General features: G+C 35.4%; 1 long non-coding RNA gene across 1 annotated transcript; it reads right to left on the minus strand.

The window, feature by feature from the left end:
- Positions 1–5,309: 5,309 nt before the first annotated feature.
- On the minus strand, positions 5,310–8,855 carry LOC112034367 (uncharacterized). Its single transcript, XR_002885351.2, has 2 exons — positions 8,656–8,855; positions 5,310–6,762 (listed from the first exon to the last, which is right to left on the minus strand). It is a non-coding gene; the product is annotated as an uncharacterized LOC112034367 (long non-coding RNA).
- Positions 8,856–26,933: the final 18,078 nt, after the last annotated feature.

The raw sequence follows: 26,933 nt of genomic DNA on the forward strand, positions 1-26,933 counted from the left end.
CTGGTTGATTTTCCAGTTCCATATCAATTAATAGATATTTTTCCTGTCTGGAGCATCTAATTTTGGACCAAATCTACCTTAATTTTAGGCTTTTTTTATTTAGAACGTTTTTAGCTATTTTTCCTATTTTGTATCTGCTAATTTTAGACCAAATCAACTTTTATTTAGGGTTTTATTATTTAGTACGTTTTTTTTATATTTTATATTTCCAATCATGTCTTATAAATAGCATGCACTCATTGTAATAGAGATTATTAAATAAAAATCAGAAAAAGGTGAGGCTTTGCTCTTCTTTTGGTTCTTCAAGAACTATGAACTTATCAGAGATTTTTTCTTGTGGTGTTCAAACTTTATACCTTTGGTTCGTGATTCAATTATAATCATTAGGTCAAAGTGTTACACTTATACCTTTGGTTCGCATTTCAATTATAAACGTTGGGTTAGGGTTTCTATCAAAAATCTGAATTTTAGTTTTCTTGGGCAAGTATTCCAATATTTTTGTTGGGTCTCAAAGCGTGTCAATTGAGGCTCGCATTAGGAGTTCAACGGCTTACGGTCGTGTTTCCCACAGACGACGCCAAATTGATAAAGCACAATTTCACCTCGTTAGTATGTTCCTCGTCAGTTCGATGGACAACCTGAGATCCTATGTAGAAGAAAGCACCAAAAAGATAACGGCACCAGTTTGGGGCCTGCCAAGGACTCTCCGATGCTAAAATTATTTTCAACTTATTTGAGAATCTCAATTCTATAGCGTGTGTAATTTGTGTCATTTTACCTGTCTTTTGTGGCTTTATATAGCCTTAAACTGTGTTAATACTCAATTTAACGTTACACTTAACTAGTAGATTTAATGCTTAATGATGGCCATTTAATCCCCATATTTGCTGTCTGTGACCGACCTTTAAGTGCACATTATTGGACGGGGATAACGGTCTCGTGCCTATTTATCATTTGATCATTGAATGCTATCTGGAATTAATGCGCTTACCCTCGTCTGTACTTTTACTCATCATTGTTATAGACGGTTTGCAAGTTACGGATGACCATTCATACGCTACTCATCAAATTTTATAGCTCAGAACAATAGATAAAAGGTCACTGCTAGTCCCAAAACAGGGCAAAAAAGCAAGAAGACAAAACACAACTCATGATCTAGCAGCTACATTAACAGAATCAACCATTAGCAAAAATGATTCACTTCATATAAAGACTCAACTACAACTTTTAGCATAGGTAAGAACAAAACCAGCATCCTAGCTATTGAACAAGCAAATCCTTGTCTGAATCATCCTTTTGAGGACACAACTTCATAACCCAATCATCAATTAGAATCCAAAGCAGGGCAAGATAATTCAGATCATCCTCTGAATCATTCTTTTTAGAATGGATTTGTCTATTTTGCTCTTAGCTTCCATTTTGACTTTGACAACTCTTTTAGCGTTCTTAACAATTTTCCCCTTTTTTATTTTATTTATTTCTCCCCCATAAATTCAGTAGTTTTTTGGGAGCCATAAATGATAAACTGAAGCCCACAAACCACTTTGCAAAGGGAGGCACGAAAACTCTCTCTCGAGATTTTTTGTGCCCAAGAAGGCCATACCATCCTATTCGGAAGGGAAATAATTCACCAAGCAAGCCCCATGACATGCTTTTAAATTATCTTTGTAAAGAGCACACAAAGAACAAGTGACTCCTCTCTATAACGGATAACCCCTCCTACAGAAAAGACAAGCACAGTCCCCTGTTAAGCCCGATGCAGCTACCTTGCTCTTGTTGATCATATGTCCTTCAAGGAAAGCCAACCAAAGAAAATATACTAACGAATTGCATTTGAACACCATCATATTAGCTTACACCAAGACACCTCTTCTTTCTTGCTTCTGAGTCTCTCCCATGTGGCTGCACAACTGAATTTTTCCAGAAGAAGCTGACCAGATTGCGTTGTACTTTCCCTTGACCTTCAGCAGATTCAGCTTGCCCTGGATTTTAACCAGGTTTTCAGATCTTGTTGGCTTCCAGATTTGATCCTTATTCTTCAAAACACTAACTAAAATAACTTAGCTTCAACGGCATTTACTACATCATAGACTATTCTATGTCCAGAAAATTTGATAAAAAATACCTAAGTAAAAAAAAAAAAAAAAAAAAAAATGGGGGGGTGTTGGGTTTTTTTTTTTTTTTTTTTTTTAATAGTTGAAATAAGAAAACTCTTAATGGTAGGATTTAATTAAATGGGTGGACATATGACATACTTTTATTAGTGGAGTATAGAGCAGAGCAAGAAAAATGAGACGAAAGATTTGGGCTCACGAATGTATCAAGCATGATAGAATATGCAAATAAGATCCAAAATAACATTGAATAAGTAAGATAATTCATATTTCAAGGGAGCGAGTTAATTGTCAAAAGAAAATTGTTAATATCTTTTTTCCTCTCTCTAAAACTTATTTCTCTAATTTTTTTTTTTAACTTTTAGATTTTAAATTAGACTATCAATTTATTTCAATAACCTTTTTTTATTGCATGTAACTATTAACTACTAAATAATAATAAAAAAAATAAATAAAAAATTACATAGATTTTGAATATAATAACTCTTTGATTAGTGAATATATACATAGGACATGATCATTATTCTAATGTGTACTAAAGACAACAAATTATCTTCTTTATTTCATCTTCTTTTTTTTTTTGAAAAAAAAAAAGTTCAATTGTTACAACAAATAGTAAGGGAGGATTTGAATCTTGGTTCTCCTTATAAAGGAAATCAAATAATACTATTTAACTATAAGATTTTCTGAGTATGTCAACTTGTTTGTACATGGTGATTGTGCCTCACGAATCCTCTTTTCTTGGGAAAATATTTTGCATACTTGTGAGGAAGAAAAGTTGCATATGTAATTAGTCTGGAATAAATGTTAAAACAATTGGTTATTGTAATAACACAAATGAGTGAGTGCACATACTCTACTCTATCAAGGTGTTCTCATTGTTGCCAGTAGACAGATGAAAAACAAAATCATTATCTAGCTTGTAGACAGGGAGAAATTATTTGGCTAAAACTTATTACATACGTGTGTGTGTGTGCTCACACACAAGTGTTCTACTTTTACAACAGAAAACGTGGGTTTAATTTTAAAAGACGTGTGCAACAAATACTTAACAAAATATTTTGTAATGTAAGTGTATACCCTCAAGTGCAACAGTATGGATTGAATGGCACCACTCGGCAACTTAGTTTGTACTTGATATGGGCTTGTGCCCATCTCTGCTATCCGTTGGCCCTGTATTGGGTTTGGGCCCTAAGTAGAGAGACATCTCGCCTTTTATTTAGAGAGAGAGAGAGAGAGAGAGAGAGAGAGAGAGATTAATATATTATTCTCACCTTGAGCCTCTTTGATTTTTTTTTTCTTCTCCTTTTTGATAGAACTCTTTGAGTTGTTATCCAGTAAAAAAAAAAAAATATATATATATATATGTGTGTGTGTGTGTGTGTGTGTGTGTGCACGCGCGCGCGCGCATGTTTGTAACCACCTGAGGTATGAAGCTAAAGGGCAGCTTTAGACTCGTGAGCTAGACTCGCCAATTTTACTTTTTTTTTTTTTTTTTTGAATTACTAACTATCTAAAAAAATGGTTACAATAACTTTTTATTTTTTATGATAAGATGATTTTTAGACTCGTGAGCTAGACTCGCCAATTTTACTTTTTTTTTTTTTTTTTTGAATTACTAACTATCTAAAAAAATGGTTACAATAACTTTTTATTTTTTATGATAAGATGATTAGGACAAGAGGGATTTGAACCCTAAATGATTAGATTAAAAACCCTAGGAAGGAGGGGACAAATCCAGAACCAAAGGTAAGCAATTGCTGTTATTGGGGCAATTGCAGTTGTTGTATATTTGCTTTTATGGAGGGGAGAGTGGAGAAGGAACTAAGGACCAAATGAAATTGAAATCAGACAATGAAAAAGATTCAAGAGATGACGCCATTTTCTTATCCTCTTTGTTTTTTTAAAACCCTGCCCCCCTCCCCCGCTTTTTTTCCTTTCAATTAAAGGTTATTGTTTTTTTGTATATGAGTGAGTTGCATGAGTGAATAGATTTTTTTCCTTTTTTTTTTTTTAAATTTATTTTTATTTTTTTACATTCTTTTTGTAATTGTGAACTATAAAATTTCACGTTAAAAAGTGTAATTATTTACTTTATTTTATTGCAATTGGGTTGTCCATCAGTCAATGCTTAGTTTTTATAGGAAAACATGTAAATCTCCCCCCTCCCCTCCCCAAAAAAAAGAGCTTCATAGTATGCGATAATGCTAAGGCCAAAGTTTGGGCTTTTTATTCGGAACATTAAGAAGAAATTTTTTTTGGGTCAATTTAATATTTTATGATCTATTTGGATCAACTATTCAAATTGAATTGTTGATATTTGGTATGTTTTTAACTCTCAACTGTGTTCTTCGGCCCCATGTTCTCTCATAGTCTCTTGTAGATTTCTACATTAACAAATCATTTTAAAGCCTGATTAGTACTTGGTTTTTTTTATTGAATGCTATTGACACTTGGTTTAACAAATTTTAACCACTTACAGTCTATTTTATATCATTGATTGGCTTTGGTGGATCGTTTGGTTTTTGAGAATTCGCAATCGATTATAAAGCAGTTGCACTTTCGGATCAATTTTTCCACCCCTAAATTTGCAGTGACAACCCCTCACCAACTCATGAGCAAGCAGGATGTTTTCAGAGATACTCATCCCCTTGACAAGGTCAGTTAAAAGAAAAAAAAAAAAAAAAAAAAAAGAGTCAGATTCAATTTTTTCATTCTAGCAGCCATAGAGTCTATTAGCAAGGATTTTGGAAATACACTTAAATTGCACATTACAACATGATATATGTCTGTAATCATCAACTCTTGACGGGTTCTCAACATTGGGGATCAAATTAATCATAGTGGAATTTTCTTCTCCAAGAAATCCATTAGATTGGAATAAGGAAGTCACTGCCAAGCACACATTTTGTTGCACAACTAACCAGTAATTTTTTTTTTTTTTTAAAAGAACCTGAATCCATCAGGTCCATCACTCCCAAAAGAGAATGTAGATATTTTCTCCTACTCCTTTAAGAAAAGAAATAACAAAATTCTACTTCAACTAGGAAAAGAAAAACAACACAGAATCCTAATTCAACTAGAAAAAGGGAAACATTGTAAAATCCAAATTCAACTAAAAAAGAAAACCCGCAATCTCATTTTAACTAGGAAAATGAAAACTGTAAAGATGCAAAAAATTTCTTACAATTGATCTGCAATAAACATGCAAAGCAATATGCTCATGCTCTATCAATTGGTTAAAAATTAGAAGTTAACGGTCAAAATTACATGGAAACCAAAAGTTCAACAAATCCCATATAATCTTAGCAACCAATACAAGAAGAAATAAATAAGTAGAAATTAGTACCGCAGGCAAACAGCATCCCCCATGGGGCCATGTCAAAAAAAAAAAAAAACTTAGGCCAATGAAATTGACCGGTCCATGCTTACTAATTTATATAAATGCACTGACTACTTCCATTTCAATGAGCAGCAGTTTAAAAATGTGGTGACCTTAAAGGGTTCTTTCAATTTTTCTCTAGGTCTTCCTTGGTAATTAAAAGATGTTGAAGCAAAAGAAATAGAAGCATTACCAGAATTCTGTTTCAACCAGGGAATGCCAATTGTTGCCAAGGTTGGTGTATATGGGGAGCACAGTGGCCTGAACTTTAGTCATATGCCTCAGGTACAAACCATTAAAGAAGAATCTTAGCCTTCCAGTTTTGAAATCGTACGAACATAACCTACCTCGTATAGACAAATACACAACTTCATCATGGAAAGTTTGAGCGTCCACTACAAAAGAATCCCCAGTCATTTCAGGAGAGTGCCGTACATGATGGTTATAATGATCCCTTGATTCTTCACCAAATTGATCTATATTTATATGGTGCTTAAGAACCCAAATGGGCTTGCAAGGATCTGTTAACATCCAGACCCTAAGTTCAGGCATATCTACACACACATAATGAAGATAACCATCTGAATCCCCAAGGCAAGCCAGTCTTGCACCTCCTTCCAAACACTTAGAACCTGGTACTGTAATGACTCCAGATAACTCCTCATCCACCTCAAAAGTGATAATGGTCTGATTCCTCGTCAACCAGTAAAACCTTCCATTAACAAAAATATGTTTGTTCTTGAGAAGCTCATCCTTGCAATGGCACGTGCACACTTCAAGGGAAGTTTTCCATTTCCCTGTCTCCGATGACAGTCAGTGGGTCTCAAGGTTAACCGTTCCTGGGTCATTGGGTTCCAAACAACTATGTCCAGCACCTCTACATCCCTAGTTCAACGACTTCTATAACAGATGAGTCCATCACATGAAGCCATAATGACAGAAGTCGGTTGAGGGAAACTTTCATCCATCAATTTAGATATGCCCAATTCACCATTAACACTAGCGTAAAGGAAATAATCATCTCCACGAAAATTCCCCCCATACTCCTTAAACTCTTGAACAAGGAGTCCCGAAATGCATCTTGACCTCTGATGGTGAATACGCACAAAGGATGGATCAGATATAAGGCTTGTCCACCTCTTGGAGACACACTTGTACCTTAAAAGGTTCTTAGGTGACAAGCGAATTAAAATTTCCATTGCTAAATCTTCATTTGAAAAAATGACTTCCATTTTTCTTATGAACAAAATCCCAAGTCATAACAAGCTGCAAATGACACAAACAAGAAAGTATTACTATAAAGTATAAACCCAAGTCATAACAGAGAGAATCACTTCAAAATCTGCAGTGACACCAAATTGTTACAAAATTACAGAGGTCCAAACTAATGTCCCAATTAATACAGTTTTCAAGACCAGTAAATATGGTTCGCCTTTGTCCTATATTGAGATTTGACTCCAATTGAAGAAGCAGAATGGAAGACATATGGAGTGTTTTATTTATTCTCTAGATTCCATTATATGTTATGGGTCACATAAAACACATTTCATAGACATATTTCACTGGAATAATTTATTATTGTATACAAGCATTTTCCCATAATGCTTCTCTATTTTCTACAAAGTATGGAGGATGCATAATTTGAAGCATTTTCCCACACAAGCATTTTGACCCTCATGTCCCATTTAAAATTTTTAATTTTTGTGCCAAAATGAATGATGTATTAACACTTGACACAAAAACCAAGAAAACTACAATAATAACAATCAAACCTCTTAAAGCAAAACTAAGGAAAATCCAATTAGATTCTAATTAGATTTTAATTAGAGTCTAATTTGATGACAAGTGTTCAATTCAATTTCTTAATTTTGGTTTAGCTATTTACAACACTATAAGAATCGAGGATTGCTATTAAAAAGACATTAAATAATGTAAATAGTATGCGATTGTGATCGTTATTAATTTTCCCATGCATATGCATGAGGTCATAAGCTAATACAAATAATACAAACCAAATATGAATTTTGTATTGAAGACATATGTAAAATCATTCAAATAAATTCAAATAAAGTGATTCATATAAAATAAAGCTATAATCAACATAACTCAACTAAGTTGGCTCCATGAATTAATTTTGTCTTTCAAGCACTAGGCTCAACTATATGTATCCCTTTTTACCGTCCTAGCAAAGCAGATTTTTTTTTTTTTTTGTTGTAATTATGGATATTTAGTGCACCCTACTTAAGAAAGGCAACCCTCTTTCCTCTTTAGACTAGATAATTGCAAAAGCCTAGTATTCAAAGAAGACAATCAACATAGATAATCCACCATATTGTTACATAAATATGCAGCAAAATTCACACTTTGTCTAATAAGTTTTGAAACCACAACCACACCCGCCACCAATTCTTGTGGGAAGAAGAAATTCCATTGGAATGATAGCACAGTGGCATATTCTCATAATACATAAAAACATGATAGCCACTCTTTTGTGACTAAGGCTTTGTTTATTGTCTGTTGTTGTATGATAGAATCTTTTTTTTTTCCTTACAAGTACGTGTAAAAATATTTTAAAGCTTATCTTTTTTATTTTATTTTTTTAAATGTATTAAAAGAAATATGTGCCTCCTCTCTTATAACTACAACCCCATCCCCTATCTCAAATTCTACACTTACATCACATACATAGACAACTGATCTTCCCACCCTAATGCTCCCAGTTTCTAGCCTTTTTTAGTCCCTCAGATTCCTTTCTAAACTCAGTCACCGAGGCCTTTGCACAGCCACAGCATTAAATTCTCCAAAATATAGTTTTGTCTTAGAAAACACAAAGCATGAAATTCAGAGGCCTAAACGTCTCAAAAGTTTTGAAAAACAAATAGGATGAAAAGGGATTCCATAAAATTGTGACAATCATAACATAGACCTCCTCTTGTGATAGTAAAATTGATTTCTCTCAATTAAATACCAAATTTCTGTGTCTCAGCAACCAAACAGAGCATGAAGATTAATCAATATAAATTCAAACAATACAAAAGAAGCTATCTTTACTACCTGTATGGTGTTTGCATCACATCAAAGTATCATTCAGACAGAGAAAGATGGCAGATCTGATAATAAAAATCAGATGAAACAGAGAGTTTTTTTTTTTTTTTTTACCTTTTTAAATAGCAGAGAGACCGATCATAGTCTATGTTTTCCGGAGAGTGTGGAAAATAAAACATCATCGTACGCCGACCAAACTGGTTTTTAGATTCGGCGATATGTACTGGGTGAATTTTATTTTATTATTATTATTATTTTTTTACTTCGATGGTTTCTAGATTCGGTGATAAGTGATAGGTGGCTGTGGTGAGTTCTAACTTAACTCGAGTTAGTATTACTTTTATGTGATAATTGTTATGGAGTAATGTTTTAGAATTCTTAAGAATGTTTAAAGATTTTTATGTTTGGTTGAAAATCATGCTAGGGAATCAGATGCCAGGAGAATTTGGATTTCCCCCTTAAACCCCTCTCAGTAAGAATATGGATTTCCTTTAAAACAAATAGGAATCTAGATTTCCAATCTTAAAAAAAAATTGTATTTTTTATAAATTGACAATTTTAACAATTTTTCTTTATTATTTAAGCAATTAAGATAAAATATAAAACAAATAATCAATATCTTTTCCTTTGTCTTTATCTTTTTCTGCCAAAATAATATAAATAGGATAGACAACTCTGTTGATATATTCTTTAACAAAGTTTTATTTAGGTTTCACGTGTGAAAAAAAAAAAAAAAAAAAGATTTGAAGGGACTCTCCATTATTGCTAGGTATTCACTTTTGCTGTTGTGTGTGTATTACTGAACAAATTATTAATGGATTTATTTTCACGGAAAATAAATAATTTTAATGAATTTGTCATAATTAATAGTTTATATTTGGTTTTTCATTATTTATTTAGTGGAAGATTTTTTTTAAAAGGACTTGGTAGTTCACATTTAAATCTAAAAATAAAATGGAAAAAATAAATAATTCATTTAAGATTCTTATGATAAACCAAACATTATCATCTCACATTCCTAAGAATCTTAAGAGATTCCCAGTGAAACCAAATATAGAAATAGCTACATTCTTAGAAATGTGATTCCTAGGAATCACATTCTTAGGAATTTAGATGCCAGAAGTAATGTGGATTCCACCGTACCAAACACCACCTTTGGGTTTCCATGCATTCATGTAATTATTGCATGGTTCTGACTTTAGAGTCTTCAGACTTGTGACTCGTGACTTGTGACTTGTAACTTGTGAGATGTAAAAATTTGATAAGTTAAAAAAAAAAGGGGGGGGGGGGGGGTTTAAAAAAAATTTAACAGAGCAAGAAGATTAATCTATATAAATTCCAAAAAAAAAAAAAAAAAAGAATCTATCTTTACTACTTTGTTTATTGTCTGTTGTTGTATGATAGAATCTAATTTTTTTTTTCTTGTAAGTGCCTGCAAAAATATTTTAAAGCTTATCTTTTTATTTTAAAAAAAATGTATTAAAAGAAATATGTGCCTCCTCTCTTATAACTACAACCCCATCCCCTATCTCAAATTCTACACTTACATCACATACATAGACAACTGATCTTCCCACCCTAATGCTCTCTGTTTCTAGCCTTTTTTAGTCCCTCAAATTCCTTTCTAAACTCAGTTACCTAGGCCTTTGCACAGCCACAGCATTAAATTCTCCAAAATATAATTTTCTCTTAGAAAACACAAAGCATGAAATTCAGAGGCCTAAACGTCTCAAAAGTTTTGAAAAGCAAATAGGATGAAAAGGGATTCCACAAAATTGTGACAATCATAAAATAGACCTCCTCTTGTGACAGTAAAATTGATTTCTCTCAATTAAATACCAAATTTCTGTGTCTCAGCAACCAAACAGAGCACGAAGATTAATCAATATAAATTCAGACAATACAAAAGAAGCTACCTTTACTACCTGTATGGTTTTTGCATCACATCAAAGTATCACTCAGAGAGAGAAAGATGAAAGTTCTGATAATAAAAATCAGATGAAACAGAGTTTTTTTTTTACCTTTTTAAATAGCAGAGAGACCGATCATAGGAATTTTTTTTCTAAATAACAATAAATATTAAAAAATTTAGTTAGTTGTCACGTTGCAGAAGAATATTGAAAACTAGCATCTCGAGTGTCTAAAACTCGAGTTCCAAGAAAAAAATCAAGTTTTTAAGGCTTGATTGTAAAAAAAAAAATCCAAGAGAAAATCGAGTTTTAAAAACTCGAGTTCCGAAAACGTCACTATAGGGCTTAAAAACGTCACTATAGGACTTAAAAATGGGTTTATAAAAAAATTTAGCAGAAAAACGCCGCTATAGGGCTTTAAAACGTCAGTATAGGACATAAAAACGCCACTATAGGGCTACCCGAACCTGATATTGAACACTTATGAAAAAATTTTGCAGAAAAACGCCGCTATAGGGCTTTAAAACGTCACTATAGGACTTAAAAACGTCACTATAGAGGCGATAAAACTAAAATTTTTTTTGCATGAAACTCGAGTTTCTAAAACTCGAGATTGGATCTCGATTTTCTAAAACTCGAGATGTCTACTTTCCCTTATAGTTTCAAGCGCTGCCTAACTAACTATATATAAATCATTTTCACATTTATTTTGCCCATTCCCCCCCGATCATAGTCTATGCTTTCCCGGAGAGTGTGGAAAATAAAACATCATCGTACGCCGACCAAACTGGTTTTTAGATTCGGCGATATGTACTTAGTGAAAAGTGTTTAACTTCGATGGTTTCTAGATTCGGTGATAAGTTATAAAAGTGTTTTGTGGTGAGTTCTAACTTAACTCGAGTTAGTAATACTTTTCGGGTTCCATGTATTCATGTGATTATTACGATATAGTACCTGTGAGTTGTGAGTTGTGACTGTGAGATGTAAAATTTTGATAAGTTAAAAAAAAAAAAAAAATTAATAATAATAAATTGTTTGATCCTCAACTTTATATCTCACCCGCTCGTTTAGTATTAACATACAGGTCATGAGCACAGTACAATTATAAATATAAATGATTCAAATTATATTCCGTGTATTTTATAAAAAAAAAATAATAATAATAAATTATACCTAGCATAAAAGTTACATATTTTTAAGCTATAAAGAGGCCAAAGTGGATAAGTAACCCTAGGATGCATTTGAAAACTTGGATCTGAATTTGAAATTAATAGATTTGAAATCAAAAGATTTTAAATATATTGATTTTAGGAGTTATTTCAAATTCAAGAATTTTAAAAGTTTAAAATCCTTGTTGGATTTGTCAAATCTAAATCCTTGACATTTTTTAAAACTTTTTAAACAAGTTATTTAGATTTTAATCACTTAAATTCAAATCCATATTCAAATGCCTTAATTATGTCATCCAAACACACCACAATTTGGAAAAATATGTAGTAAAATGTCATTTAAAAAAAAAAAAACTATTTAGCAAAATGTTCTTGTTTTGAAACTCAATTTTGGTAAAATTGAGTTTTTCTAAATTGGATATCATTAAAATCAAACTACATGTGCTTTGTGCCATGGTGGATGTTGCTAATGTGACTTTTCCGAAGAACTCAATTTTTAGAAAAATTGAGTTTGGTACAATTTCTTTTTAAAATACAACTCGATATATGTAACCTTAAGTTCTTTGATAAAAAAATTAAAAAGAGATCAATACTGAGAGCAATGGTCTAGTTGTTTTGTGTAGTAGTACCTTAGAGGCTATTATTGATCTTTCTTTCTGTTTCTTAGATTCTCGCACTGATGCAAGGAAAAAAGGAAAGGCCCAAAATGTACTACCTCAATTAAAACTTATAAATTCAACTTAGCACATTTAATTGTGGTTAAACTAATGGTTAATGGTGGTTTACCTAAAAACAAAAAGAATAACTTTGAAAGACATTGGTCTATCATATTGTGGCCACTAGGGTTGCTGGCTATGGTGATGGTGGACTGTTGATTCTCTAGAAGCTAGGGACAGGGCCAGAACTTGGAGTTAGGAGAGGCGACTCTATTGTTCGCTATGTGCGATGACTCTAGCATTTGACTCTACTACTTAACCACCATAGATTTTTGTTTAAAACTTTCTGAAGCATCAGGTTGTTTATTTTGAGTAAAATAGGTTGATTGGGTATAATTTTTGTTAGCTTTATCATTGGTAATTTTTGCTGTTGAAATTATTTTTTTAGGCGTGTATATTTTGTTTTAAATTTAATCTATTAATTTTTTATGGCCTTTAAAAGGTAGAAAATTCTAAAACTACAAAATTTTTATAAATTGCTAATGTGGTGAGTAGTTATTGGTAAGTATAAAGTGATGCAAGTGTGCGAACCAATAATAATTTGCTACCACAATAGTTTCTAAAAATGTTGTAAAAAAGTTTGTGATAATAATATTACTCTTAAAAGAATTGATGACATTGTTAAGGGGAGCAAAGTGTAATTTTATTATCTCATCAAAAAGAAGTGTAATTTTATTAAACAAAATTGCTAAAATTAGTACCTATTAATATACTAATATATATACATATATATATATATATATATATTTATAAAAAACAATATGGAGGGGGTCATTGCCCCCCAGTCCATATGTAGCTCCGTCCATGCTGGAAGCCATCCTCATATACATGAAAGATAGCACAAAACAATCTCAAATTATTGTACACAATCGACTCTCTGAGTTTGTTGTAAACAAACAAATCTTTGAGTTCTATTATTTCTCTATTACAAAAATGTTGATGGGTTTTTTCTGAATGATAAAAAAATATTAAAAAAATTGAAACAATTTCATGTTGAATTAGCAATAAGAATTACTTTATTGGATGTGATTTTTTCTCATTTTCTCCAACAAACCCACACAACTAGTAAACCCACACAGCCTGCAACCTCCACCATAGTAACACTGAAACTCACCATATAGCCAACAAACCCACACAACAACCAATCACCCACCACAATCAACAACCATTGAAACCTAGCCCAAGCACCACCATCAGAAATCATTGAGGTCAACCAACATAGATCAAGGCCACTACCAAGGAAACCCAGCCATCACAAAAAACAAAGGAAACCAAAAAACCACCAAGTAAACCTAGCAACCATAAATCTATTGCCATCCAAAACTGTGAGCAAGAGAGAGGATCGAAGAGCAAGAGAAAGAGAGAAAGAAAGGAAAATCATGAGAGAGAGAGAGAGAGAGAGAGAGAGAGCTTTTTTTAAAAAAAAAATTGAACGGAGCTCGATTTGGCAAAATCGAGTTCCATGTGTTTTTTTTTTTTTTTTTAATCGAGAACACCACATCAATGACTTTTGTCATGGCAGAAATCACACAAAACTCGATCATAAGGAAATCAAATTCGATATCGAAATCAATATTCATAAAACTTATTTAAAAAAAGGGATATTTTGCAAAATAGTTTGAAAAGGACATATTGCTACATATTTTTCAAAATATGGGTATTTACCCATTTTGGCTGCCATATATATATATATATATACACACACACACACACATAAGTTTTACTCTTTTTTTTTTTTTTCCATTTTTTGATATACAACATGAGTTTATTTTGTTTTATTGGGCTTTCTATAGTTTATTTATATTAATTAGACTTTGTCTTTTGCACAACATTGACTCACCTAGAACCAAAAAAAAAAAAATGATAGGACACATGTGGCAAAATTATACAACAATTAGATCCAATTTAGAATCTAATTGGATTTTCTCTAAGTTTTAACTTTATATATACTATGTTAGTTTGGCTTATTAAACATAGAGGAAATAGTTTAGTCAGGACATTTGGAGGTACTGATATATTTTTTTCTTGCAATTTTTATGATATTTGATGGTGCAAGGAAAATGTGCTTAGCTGTGGCTCGTCCATGGCAAAGTACAAAGCAGAAGAATGAGTGGGTCTTACACTCGTCCCTCTCTTACTGTCCTTGATTGCACTCGTCCTTCATTCACTCATCCATTGGGGGAAGTACTAGTAGCGAATCTCGTCCGTCTTTGGTGATGGACGGACGAGGTTTATCTTAGTGGCAAACTCTTCCAAAAGCCAAGAGTCACGTTGTTGTGAACCAAGCCTTCTGTTAACTGTTGAACACCATTCCTAATGAGATAACTTCCATGGCAGTTATGGAAGTTATCTCTGAATCCTCCAAACTCTATGACGATAGGAAAAATAACTGTCAAGCTAACACTATATAAAGGCCCTTCTACACAGAGGTAAGTGGAGACATTTTCATTTTCTAGAAAAATTGGTGAAATCTTTGAAGTGTTTTCTTTTCTACTTCAACCCACTAATTTTACCATCGGAGGATTCAAGATCGGCCACCACCGGTCTACTCTGATCTTCTTTGACTTTTCAAGACTCACCCTTCAAGATCATCAATGCCAAGGAACCTTTTAGCTCACTAATTTCCAAGGATTCATCAGTTGGCGCCGTCTATGGAAAAGAAATTTGTTGAGTTCTGTGATTTCTTTCTCCAACAAAAGGTTGAAATGGTTCGAACAAGATCTAGGGCTACTAGTCCAGGCCCTCAACAAAGCAGGGACGCCTCTAGTAACCCTCATCGCGACCGTCAATCAACACCCACCATGCAACCATCTTCATTCCAGCACATGCAATCCATGGCCGCTGCTATGGCGGAGTTAACTCGCCAGAACCAGGAGTTGGTCAGACAGCTTGATTCAAGGAAGCAGTGTCATGAATGGAACACTGAAGAACGGGCCCAGAGTCAAGAAGAGGAAAGAAATGTTGAACCTGAAAACTAGTCCAGGGGTACCGCTTCACGGAGGGTACCTCATTTGGAAAGAGAAATGGATCAAATGAGAAGAGTTATGGACGAGATGAGGGAGAATATGAGGAGTACGAACCCTGTAGAAGACTTAGTTCATAGGACTGATTCCCCCTTTGTGGCTTCCATCAATGCTCACCCTTTGCCACCCAAGTTCAAGATGCCTTTGTTAGATTCGTATGATGGGACGCGGGATCCTTTTAACAATATTGCCACCTTCAAAACTACCATGCACTTTCAAGGAGTTCCAGATGAAATAATGTGCAAAGCTTTCCCTATTACCCTCAAAGGACCTGCACGAGTGTGGTTCAGCAAAATACCTCCTAACACAGTAACGTCCTTTGAAGAGTTAAGCAAGTTGTTCGTTAATAATTTTATTGGAAGGCAGAGGCACAAACGTTCTTCGTCTAGCTTGCTAACCATAGAGCAAGAGGAGAATGAAAGTTTGCGATCCTTTATCATGCGGTTCAACAAGGATGCCTTGGCGGTGGACGAGGTGGATGATAAGCTCCTTTTGGCGGCATTCTATAATGGGGTTCACTCTAATTTGTTCATCCACAAGTTATATGAACAGGCGCCTCAGACCATGGCTAAATTGGTTCATTCAGCCCAGAACTTTATGAATGCAGAGGATGATATCATAGCTAAGAAGAGGAAGAGAGTTGAGAAAGTGGAAGCTAATCCAATGCGTTAGTCGGAACAAGGTCCTCGTCTTAAGAAGGGACGAACAAAAGATAGGAAGGACCGAGAGAAGAAAGCAGGTCCTTCAGCACGGAATCAACAGTACACCCCTTTGAACGTGCCACTCGAGCAAGTCCTTATGCAAATCAAGGACGAGCCTTCCTTAAAGTGGCCGGAAAAGATGAAGGGAGATCCTAACAAGCGTAATAGGAATAAGTACTGTCGCTTCCATAGAGATCATGGGCATGATACGGACGAATGCTTTGATTAGAAGCAGCAGATTGAGAATCTTATCAGGCAAGGGAAGTTGAGAAATTTCCTTGGACGAGATCACAAGGACGAGAAATTGAAAGGGAAAGTAGAGGAATCGTCACGACCACCACTCAAAGAAATAAGAATCATCCTTGGAGGAAGTTCTACAGGACAGACGTCCAAGTCAAAGAAGGCATAATTGAAAGTGGTGCAAAATGTCCAATTCTCTGGACAATCACCAAAAGTAAAGACCACGGACGAGCAGGCAATCACCTTCACGAACGAGGATGCCGAGAGAATTCATCACCCTCATGACGATGCTATTGTCATCACCCTCCTTATTGCTGACTACAAGACTAGAAGGGTGTTGATAGATAATGGAAGTTTGGCTGATATTTTGTATTATCCAGCTTTTCAGCAGATGAGGTTAGGACGAGACCGGCTCCGACCAGCGAGTTCCCCCTAGTAGGTTTTGGTGGAATGAAGGTATAACCTGTGGGCATTATTTCATTACCAGTGTCAGTAGGGGCATACCCGCAACAAGTCACCAAGGAGGTGAACTTCCTTATGGTAGATTGTTCATCCTCCTACAATGCCATAATTGGAAGGCCAACTTTAAATAGTTGGAAGGCTGTTACATCCACTTATCACCTGTCGATTAAGTTTCCTACAGAACAAGGAGTAGGACAAGTGTAAGGAGACCAACTAGCAGCAAGAGAGTGTTACTTGGCAATGTTGGCCATGAACGAACAAATTCAGGCCATGAATATTGAAGAAAAGAGAGTCGTGGCAGAACCTGCTGAAGTGTTGGAAGATGTTTCTTTAGACGAGACAAACTCGGAGAGGTGTACCAGAATTAGGGCAGATCTAGAAGAAAAAATTAAGGAGGACCTCATCCAGTTTTTGAGAAAAAACACTGATGTATTTGCTTGGACTCATGAGGATATGCCGAGTATAGATCCTAGCGTCATCACTCACTATCTAAACGTATGTCCTTCCTCAAAGCCAGTTCGACAAAAGAAAATGGTGTTTGCCCCGGAGAGAGATGATGCTATTAGAGACGAGGTTCAGAAGTTGATGGCGGCAAAATTTATAACGGAAGTATACTATCCAGATTGGTTGGCCAATGTGGTAATGGTCAAAAAGGCGAACAACAAGTGGAGGATGTGTGTAGATTTTACTGATCTCAACAAAGCCTGCCCTAAGGATAGCTATCCATTGCCACGCATTGACCAACTGGTAGATTCTACCGCAGGCCATAGATTACTTAGCTTTATGGATGCTTTCTCAGGATACAACTAAATAAGGATGAATAAGGCCGACCAGGAGAAGACATCCTTCGTCGCTAGTCAGGGATTATTCTATTATGAAGTAATGCCCTTCGGTTTGAAAAATGCTGGAGTGACATACCAACGACTAGTTAACCATATGTTTCGTCCACAGATCAGGTGGAATGTTGAAGTCTATGTGGATGACATGCTAGTGAAAAACAGGACGAGGGAAGGCATCTAGACGACCTGTAGGAGACGTTTGACACACTAAGGCAGTATCACATGAAGTTGAACCCTAGCAAATGTGCTTTCGGAGTATCGTCAGGGAAATTCCTTGGTTTCATGGTTTCACACAGAGGGATTGAGGCAAACCCGGAAAAGATAAAAGCAATTCTAGATATGAAGCCTCCACAGAGTATCAAAGAAGTCCAATCTCTTACCGGACGAGTTGCTGCCCTTAACAAGTTTGTTTCTAAAGCTACTGACAAGTGTTTACCATTTTTCAAGGTTTTAAAGAAAGCATTTGAGTGGACGGACGAGTGCCAGAGAGCCTTTCAAGACTTGAAAACGTACCTCGTTACGGCTCCATTGTTGAGTCCGTCCGTGATAGGAGAGGAGTTGTTTTTATACCTGGCAATTACCCCGCATGCCGTGAGCTTAGCATTGATAAGAGAGAAAGGGAAAGTACAAAAGCCAGTGTATTATACGAGTAGAGCACTGAGGGGAGCAGAAGGCCGATATCCCCTAATGGAAAAGTTGGCTTTCGCACTAATAACAGCCTCTAGAAAACTAAGGCATTACTTCCAAACTCATGTCATCAATGTTATAACGGATCATCCTCTCAAGAAAGCAATGAAAAAATTAGAGGCTGCAGGACGATTGATTCAATGGGCTGTCGAGCTCAGCGAATTTGACATAAAATACCAACCTAGGCATTCCATAAAAGCTCAAGCTCTGGCAGACTTCATTGCAGAGTTCACCCCAAGTTATGACGATGTAAGTAAGATGGAAGGCAACCAGAAATGGATCGTCCATGTAGATGGATCGTCTACACAACACGCCAGAGGAATAGGTGTGGTTTTGCAATCTCTAGAAGGGGACAAACTGAAACACAAAGTTTGCTTGCAGTACCAAGCAACCAATAATGAAGTTGAGTATGAAGCTCTGCTCAAAGGGTTGGAATTGGCCAAGTCCGTGGAAGCTGAGTCAATACTCGTCTTGGGAGATTCTCAACTAATCATGGGCCAGGTGAATGGGATGTATGAGGCTAAGGAAGAATGAATGAGGAAGTATCTTAACAGGGTTATGCGAATTATGAAAAAATTTGAGGAAATTAACTTCGTTCAAATCCCAAGAGAGAAGAATATGGAAGCAGATGCCTTAGCGAAAGAAGCTTCGACGAGTGAAGCCGTCGACAAGTTTGATGAGATTCAGTATATGCCAAGTATAGACATCCCAGAAGTGCAACAGGTGCAAAATAAAGGAAATTGGATGGCTCCAATTGTATCATAATTAAAAGATGGACGACTTCCAGAAGAAAAAGACGAAGCAAGAAAGTTAAGGGTAAGGTTAGCCAGGTACATTCTTATGGACGAGGTTCTGTACAAAAGAGGCTTTTCCCAGCCTTATCTCCGGTGTCTGGCTCTAGATGAAGCGAACTATATACTCAAAAAAATTCATGAGGGAGCGTGTGGCAATCATTCAGGAGCCAGATCACTCATCCACAAGGTCGTCCGTGCAGGATATTACTGGCCAAATATGCAAGCTAATGCTAAGGCCTATGTTAAGGTCTGCGATCAATGCCAATGGTTCAGTAACGTCCCTAGACAACCATCAGAGTACCTAACCCCAATGACGGCCCCATGGCCCTTCGTGCAATGGGGACTAGATATCTTAAATCCTTTTCCAATAGGTGTAAGGCAAATAAAATTTCTTGTGGTTGGTATCGATTATTTCACAAAGTGGGTAGAAGCAGAACCTTTAGCTAATATCACACAACAAAATGTCAAAAAATTTGTGTGGAAGAACATTGTGCGTAGGTTTGGCATGCCCAGGGTGTTGATATCCGATAACGGACAAAAATTTGACAATGCACTTTTCAAAGATTTTTGCATACACTTTGGGATTCAGAATAACTACTCCTCACCTGCCCACCCACAAGCAAATGGATAAGCTGAAGTTGTAAACCGATCCTTGTTAAAAATAATCAAGACTCGGCTTGAGGGAGTAAAGGGAGTATGGCCAGACGAAGTACCAGGTGTTCTGTGGGCATATAGGATGACAGTGAGAACTCCTATAGGAGAATCTCCTTTCAAGCTAGCCTATGGGACTGAAGCAGTCATATCTGCAGAAGTGCACATGGCCAATCATAGGGTGGCAGCCTATCAGGACAAAGATAACGAGGAGCAACTCCGTTTGAACCTCGATCTAATAGACGAGGTGAGGATGGACGCTGAATAGAGGATGGCAAGGTACAAAAACCTTATGACTAGGCAATATGATGCAATGGTAAAGCCAAGGCGGTTTGATATAGGCGACCTCGTCCTGAAAAGGGTCTCCTTAGCCACAAAGAACCCAGCTCATGGGAAGTTGGGACCTAATTGGGAAGGCCCCTACAGAGTTGTCAACTGCAAGAGACAAGGATCTTATTACTTGGAGGCCTTAGACGGGAGGAAGTTTGAGCATTCTTGGAATGTTGAGCACCTAAGGAGGTACTACCAGTAAAATGCCAGCCTAGATGACCATAACTTTGGACGAGTCTGGAGGCTGTCTATCTATATAAAAGACTTGTTTTTTTATATTGTCTTATTATTATGTTGAGCTTAAGGACAAAATTATGGTTTAACTTGTATTTGTTTTTCTTTAAAGGCAAGCATTAGTTTCTTAAGAACATGCCTCGTCTATGAACAATATCTATGTTGTGAACAATATTTGTGGAATGTACATAATGTTGTGTGAATCCATGATTTCAGTACCACTTTTTGTTCATATTGACTCTTGAAAAGAGCTAAAAAGCTCAAAACGAGAAAATTCTCTGGACGTGGAGATGTAATCTCAAGATTTCCTAGAAAGTGAAATTGAGGCATGCTCGTCCAAAGCAAAGGACGAGATGAAGCCCATGCCTAAGAGCAAATTACAAACAAGTCTAAGGCATGCTCATCCATAAAATGGGCAAGGTAAAACATAATACCTAACCATACCATGGATGAGGAAAAGCATGGACGTCTTGAACTTGTTAAGTCACCTGTTAAAAAAACTGTCCACAAACGAGCAAAATGCAAAGACAAGTCTAAGGACGAGCAAAATGCATAGACAAGTCTAAGGACGAGTAATGCTTTTACTTACCATTTCACATGGACAAATCACACTCAAGTGGAATCCAATAAAAATGGTTAAGTATATATATATGAAATGTAGACGAGCAAAACAAGGAATCTTGTATATGAAAATAAACACTCTCGTCCATGCATATATAAGAGAAACAACATTCATTTGATTGTTTCAAGGGCAGACGAGAAACGTCCAAACACCCTTACAAAATTAAACTGTTTTATCAAAACTCGTCCTTAAACATGGACAAGGTAAATGTACTTGAATTACATAAAAAAAAAAAAAAAAAAAACCCTAAGTCATCAAGATATTTTTTAAACTGAGGCATCTATGTTGGGGTCGTCCTGAGGTTGGGTGGTGGCATCATCCTCTACGTTGGTGTCCTCAGAGCTGAGGTGAAGGAGAGAGCTAGTGGTGGCAGCATTCAAGTTGAGTACAATGGAGCTGAAGTCCATATCAGGAAACTTTTCAATAGCGTCCATCCTGAAATCTTCAAACCATGCTGCATAGTTGGTATCCAAAACATCAGTGTATTGTTTAGATGCTTTGAATTCAGCCACTGCATCTTCCTTTGCCTTGGAGAGGAGAATGCTATGCTCGTCGTTCATTTTTTGCAAGTCTTCAAGACGAGCATCTTTTTCCGTAGCACTAGCCTTTAAGTCCTCAACCAAAGTTCTCAACTCCTTCACCTCGTCCGTAGTCTTAGTAGCCACCTCAGCCCATTGTTTAGCTTCTTCCTTCAACTCCTGTATCCTCGTCTCTAACAAGATCCTCGTCTAGTCCAACCCTGTGGCCTGTCTAGACGCTGCTATAAACTTGGACATGCCTTATAAAAATTAAGAACAAATAAAGTAAAAAAAAAAAAAAAAAAAAGGGGAATGAACATTTAGTTAGGACGAAAATAAATGTTACCTTCAAAAGGTCATGGACACTAGAGTGTTCAAAATCCTTTAGGGACATGTCATAATAGGCGTTTATATCTTCGTTAGAAACAGCGTTCTTGAAACGTTCCCAGGCCAGGTCTTCGTTTTCCATAATGTTTGAAGAGACCTTTTGGGAAGGCTGAGACGAGGTTGACACAGTTTTGGACAGTGGGGTCTTGGACGGGGTGGACTCCACAGGAGTAGACGAGACAACATCAAAAACTTTGGCTGGCTGGTGGGACAGCGAAGTAGGCTTAACTATTTGGGACGAGCCATGCTTGATCTTCTTGCCACGTCTACTAGGGAGATTTTCCAAATCCAAGTTTTTGGATATGGTCTTCCTTTTATCTCTAGCTAAAGGATGAGCTTGACGATCAGGCTCAAGACGAGTCCCCTCACCACTTACCTCATTTCCCTTGTTACCTCTCATGGTTGCCATTCCTATAAAGAGAAAAGACGAAGAGAGTTTACTTTGACACGAGGGAAAATGAAAATAAAAGATATAAGGAATGTTGAAATTTGAAACTTACTTTTTCTTACAGTAATCTCGTGGGCAAGTGCTATGTCAGATGGATTAGGGGCTAACCCCTACTTGGCTAGTCGTTTAAGATTGACTAAGGAATAAAAATCTCTGTCTGTGTGTAGACGAGCCCTGTGGACGCGGTCACAGTATAGCTTGCTCAAGGCAGGTCATCCAACGGCTGTAATGAAATAAATTGAAGTTAAATGATAATAATAATGAATAAAAAGAGAGAGAAGAGGGGGAAAATTAAGGGACTTACCCTCAGGACGAAGGTTCCCTAGGTCCCTAGTAAAACGACCAAAAGTATCCTGGCCAACGTCTACAGGATTTCCAGCCCAAAATCTAGAGACAAAGAAAAACTCCGTCTTCCATTTTCTGTCAGACGAGACCAAGGATTTCACCAACCTACAATCTTTACCTCTAGCTGTGAATTGATAAAAGTCAGGGAATTGATGAATCTTTGAGGGTTTGTAGCAGTAGAGGAACTCGTCCACAGTAATAGGATGATCCCCTCCAAACACTTCCCTCCACAAAATTTGCATAGAGATAATTAATCTCCATGCGTTTGGGTTGAATTGACATACTCCTAAACCTAACCTAACTAACAACTCTCTGGTAAAAGCATTTAAAGGAAACCTAAGACCTCTTAGAAGGTAGGCCTCATATACACCTATCCCAAAATGGGGATTACAACACCACTCTCCACGGACGGAAAATCTAGGATTAAACTCGTCTGGAATTTGGTATCATTCCCTAAGGTTGTTTAATCTTTCCTCATCCGTCTTGGAAGGAATATCTATGGCACAACTATATACAGTTATCTCCGTATCGTCCAAAGGACTAGACGGAGGGATGGAAGACGAGGTACCTACCTAGGACCCTAAAGTTTTTCTAAATTGTTTCTATACTACTTCTAAAGGAAGCCCAGGGACCTCTGAGACATATTCCTCGTCAGTGGTGTTTCCCTTACTACTACTACTACTGGTATTACTAGAGTTGCCACTACTCTTGTCATAATACTCGTCTATAACTTTCTCTGTACTATTGCTAGACGAAGAGATAGTTATTTCTGACATTTTTTGAAAAGAAAATTTTGAAAACCTAAAAGACGAGAAGAGAGGGAATACTTGGCTCTAGGACGAACTAAAACTATGGACGCGAGGGAACTCTTAGACGAGGCTCTAGACGATGAATGTCAAGGAAGGAAAATCTCAGAAGTGTGGAGGGCAGTGGAGGCATTCCACTATTTATAGATGGCTAACCTAAGCACATGAAACGACGCAACCAACCAAATGATGACACGTGGTCTTCGTCTCGAAAAAATGAACCGACGAAATGAGCCACCATTTAGGTTATAACACGTGGCATCTTTGATCGTTGAAAGAAGCTCGTCTGTCTAGAGAATTAAATTACTATATTTTCTTGGACGACCCATGGACGAGGGGGCAACTGACGGTGCAAGGAAAATGTGCTTAGCTGTGGCTCGTTCATGTGGCCGTCCATGGCAAAGTACAAAGCAGAAGAATGAGTGGGTCTTACACTCGTCCCTCTCTTACTGTCCCTGATTGCATTCGTCCTTCATTCACTCATCCATTGGAGGAAGTACTAGTAGCGAATCTCGTCCGTCTTTGTTGATGGACGGACGAGGTTTATTTGAGTGGCAAACTCTTCCAAAAGTCAAGAGTCACGTTGTTGTGAACCAAGCTTTCTGTTAACTGTTGAACACCATTCCCGATGAGATAACTTCCATGGCAGTTATGGAAGTCATCTCTGAATCCTCCAAACTCTACGACGATAGGAAAAATAACTGTCAGGCTAACACTATATAAAGGCCCTTCTACGCAGAGGTAAGTGGAGACATTTTCATTTTCTAGAAAAATTGGTGAAGTCTTTGAAGTGCTTTCTTTTCTACTTTAACCAACTAACTTTACCATCGGAGGATTCAAGACCGGCCACCACCGGTCTACTCTGTTCTTCTTTGACTTTTCAGGACTCACCCTTCAAGATCATCAACGCCAAGGAACCTTTCAGCCCACTGATTTCCAAGGATTCATCAATATTAGCTATACCAAGTTTCTCATTACATATATAATTTTATAAATCACTATTGGATACTACATATACAATATTAATTCACAATTATTGTCTGTGAAATTCTACTAAATAAAGCACAAAATAAAACAATAAATTGGTCAAATAATATCTCCTAAATTGAATGGAGATAGGTGCATGAGATTGTTTAGCTCAATTACAATTTGTTACATTTAATATCTTTGCCAAAAATAAATAAATAAATAAATAAATAAATAAATAAATAAATCTAAACAGAAAGAGTTTAAAAATATGTCTATTAGTTCAAAGAAAAAATAATAGCAAAAATCTAAAGAATTCAATCTGTATGGAAAGCTAACAAAAGAAATTTTCAATTTTGATTGTAATTGAATTTTCTCTAAACTTTGGTTTCATAACACACGCACACAAAAGAAGAGGATGAGTTAAAAATAATGATAAAAAATAAATAAATCTCAATATTATTTAATAGTTTGAGATATTAAAAGGATAAAATATTATTTTTGGTAAATAAACTTTATCATAATTAGTTATTCATCTTGAAACTTTGAAAAAAAAAAAAATCCCTGTTTAAACTTTGTAAATAGTTTTTATCAATTGTTTAGAGACAAAAATTGTAATGAAAAAAACATTTAATAGTTTAGAGGTGAAAATATATATATATATATATATTTTAAAGTTTAAGGATGAAAGTGAAATATTTTCAATAGTTTAGGAATAAAAAATGAACTTTTCTATAGTTTAAGGGCAAAAAATGAACTTGCAAATTTTTTGGACAAAAAAAACTTTTGGTAAAACTTAGAGACTAAAATAATATTTTAACATTGATTAAATAAAAATCCCATATTAAATTTCTTCAAAAAATAATAATAAATAAATAAATAAATCTCATATTACATGTTTAGAAGATATTTACTTTTTAAAATTTTTTAACTGTTCCAACAGGTTGAAGAGGACGGATATGAACGCAGATTCTCCTTATTCAAACACACGCCTTCTTAGTTAGGACTCCTTGAAGGTGTTATAAAAATGATATAGTGGATACTGGATATTAGGACTAATTTTCATCGAGACCAAAAATTCTTGCTAATGATAAAATTTAAAATGGGATTTGTATAATAATTTAAAATAAAATATATTTTATATTCATTAATTTGATCCATTATATACTCTTCGATCATAGAACAACTTTAAATTCAGTTAGGGCTGAAGAACCCAATTAAGCTTGCAATTTTCAATTAAGATCAAAACCATAAGTTTAGATATATTAACAAATACATAATGATTTAATACATTATTGCATGTTCTTTAAAATAACTTAATTTTTTTTTTGACTAAAACACCAATTGATTTTTAAGAGTATGTGGGAATCAAACTTAGATCTCTTATTTGAAAACAAAAAAACTGTATCAATTGAACTAACTGGAATAGCTTTAAACTCAATTAAGCTTTACGAATCTAATTAAGCTTGTAATTGTTAATTAAGATCCAAACCATAAGTTTAGATACATTGGAACATACATATGTGCTTTTTGAAAAAGTGTCGTGCTTAAAAAGTACGGTATGGAATTGATATTTTTTTTTCTTCCTAGCGCATAGTATTTGCTTATTTGGTAAAAGTGGTTAAAATGATTTTTTTTTTTTTTTTTTAAATGGAGTGCTTATCAAAATTGCAATTTGAGATGTAAATTATCAATATGGGCAATATATATATATATATAGAGATGGGTTCAAGTTACACCTGGTGTAACTTTATAAGAGTTACACATTTTTTAAGCTATAGATTTCTAAGAGATCTAATGGTTGAAAAAACATCATTAAATGTTAATATTTTCCATCTTATAACCTAATTAATACTAGCATTTTATTCTCTCTCCTTATTTATTGCCTTCCACTACTTGCAAACCTTACATATGCTAGCACCCCCACCGTAGCCAACCTCCCGCATCTCTGCAAAGAAGCTATTGAACGGTACTCTACAAAAAATTTTTATTGGACTTTCTGCCTCACATTCCAATTAATAAAGAGCTGGTCGTGGTATAACTAACTATCACCTTTACATAATAGTTTTGATTGCAAACTATAATTTTAAGGTGAAGAAAAAAATAAATTAAACATAGTAATCTATGAACTATCAGATTACTGATTCACATGAGACTTAACCTAGCTTTAGTAATAACCATTAAATGTGTTTTGGAGTTGGGTTTAGTAACTATCAGATTACATTTCATAGCTTTAGTAATAACCATTTTTGTACTTGAAAAATAATGAATCTAACTATTAAAGTATAAAAACATGTGTGCTGCTCACAAAAAGACACCAACAAAAGTGTTTAGAATATTGTTGAAAGAACTACGTTGTCATTATTATTGAGATTTTATTTCATGAGACAAGATCTAGAGTGTTCATGTTGGTGAGGCAAGGAGCATGGTGGTGAGATTGGAATTAAGTTGGAGAAAAGCAATGGAGGAGAAAGAGAGAAGAGAGAAAAATGTGATTATGGAGGAGAGAGAGAGACGTAGACTTTTTTTTTTTTTTTTTTTTTT

This window comes from Quercus suber, unplaced genomic scaffold, assembly GCF_002906115.3.
Source record: "Quercus suber isolate HL8 unplaced genomic scaffold, Cork oak 2.0 scaffold_91, whole genome shotgun sequence".
Classification (NCBI taxonomy): domain Eukaryota; kingdom Viridiplantae; phylum Streptophyta; class Magnoliopsida; order Fagales; family Fagaceae; genus Quercus; species Quercus suber.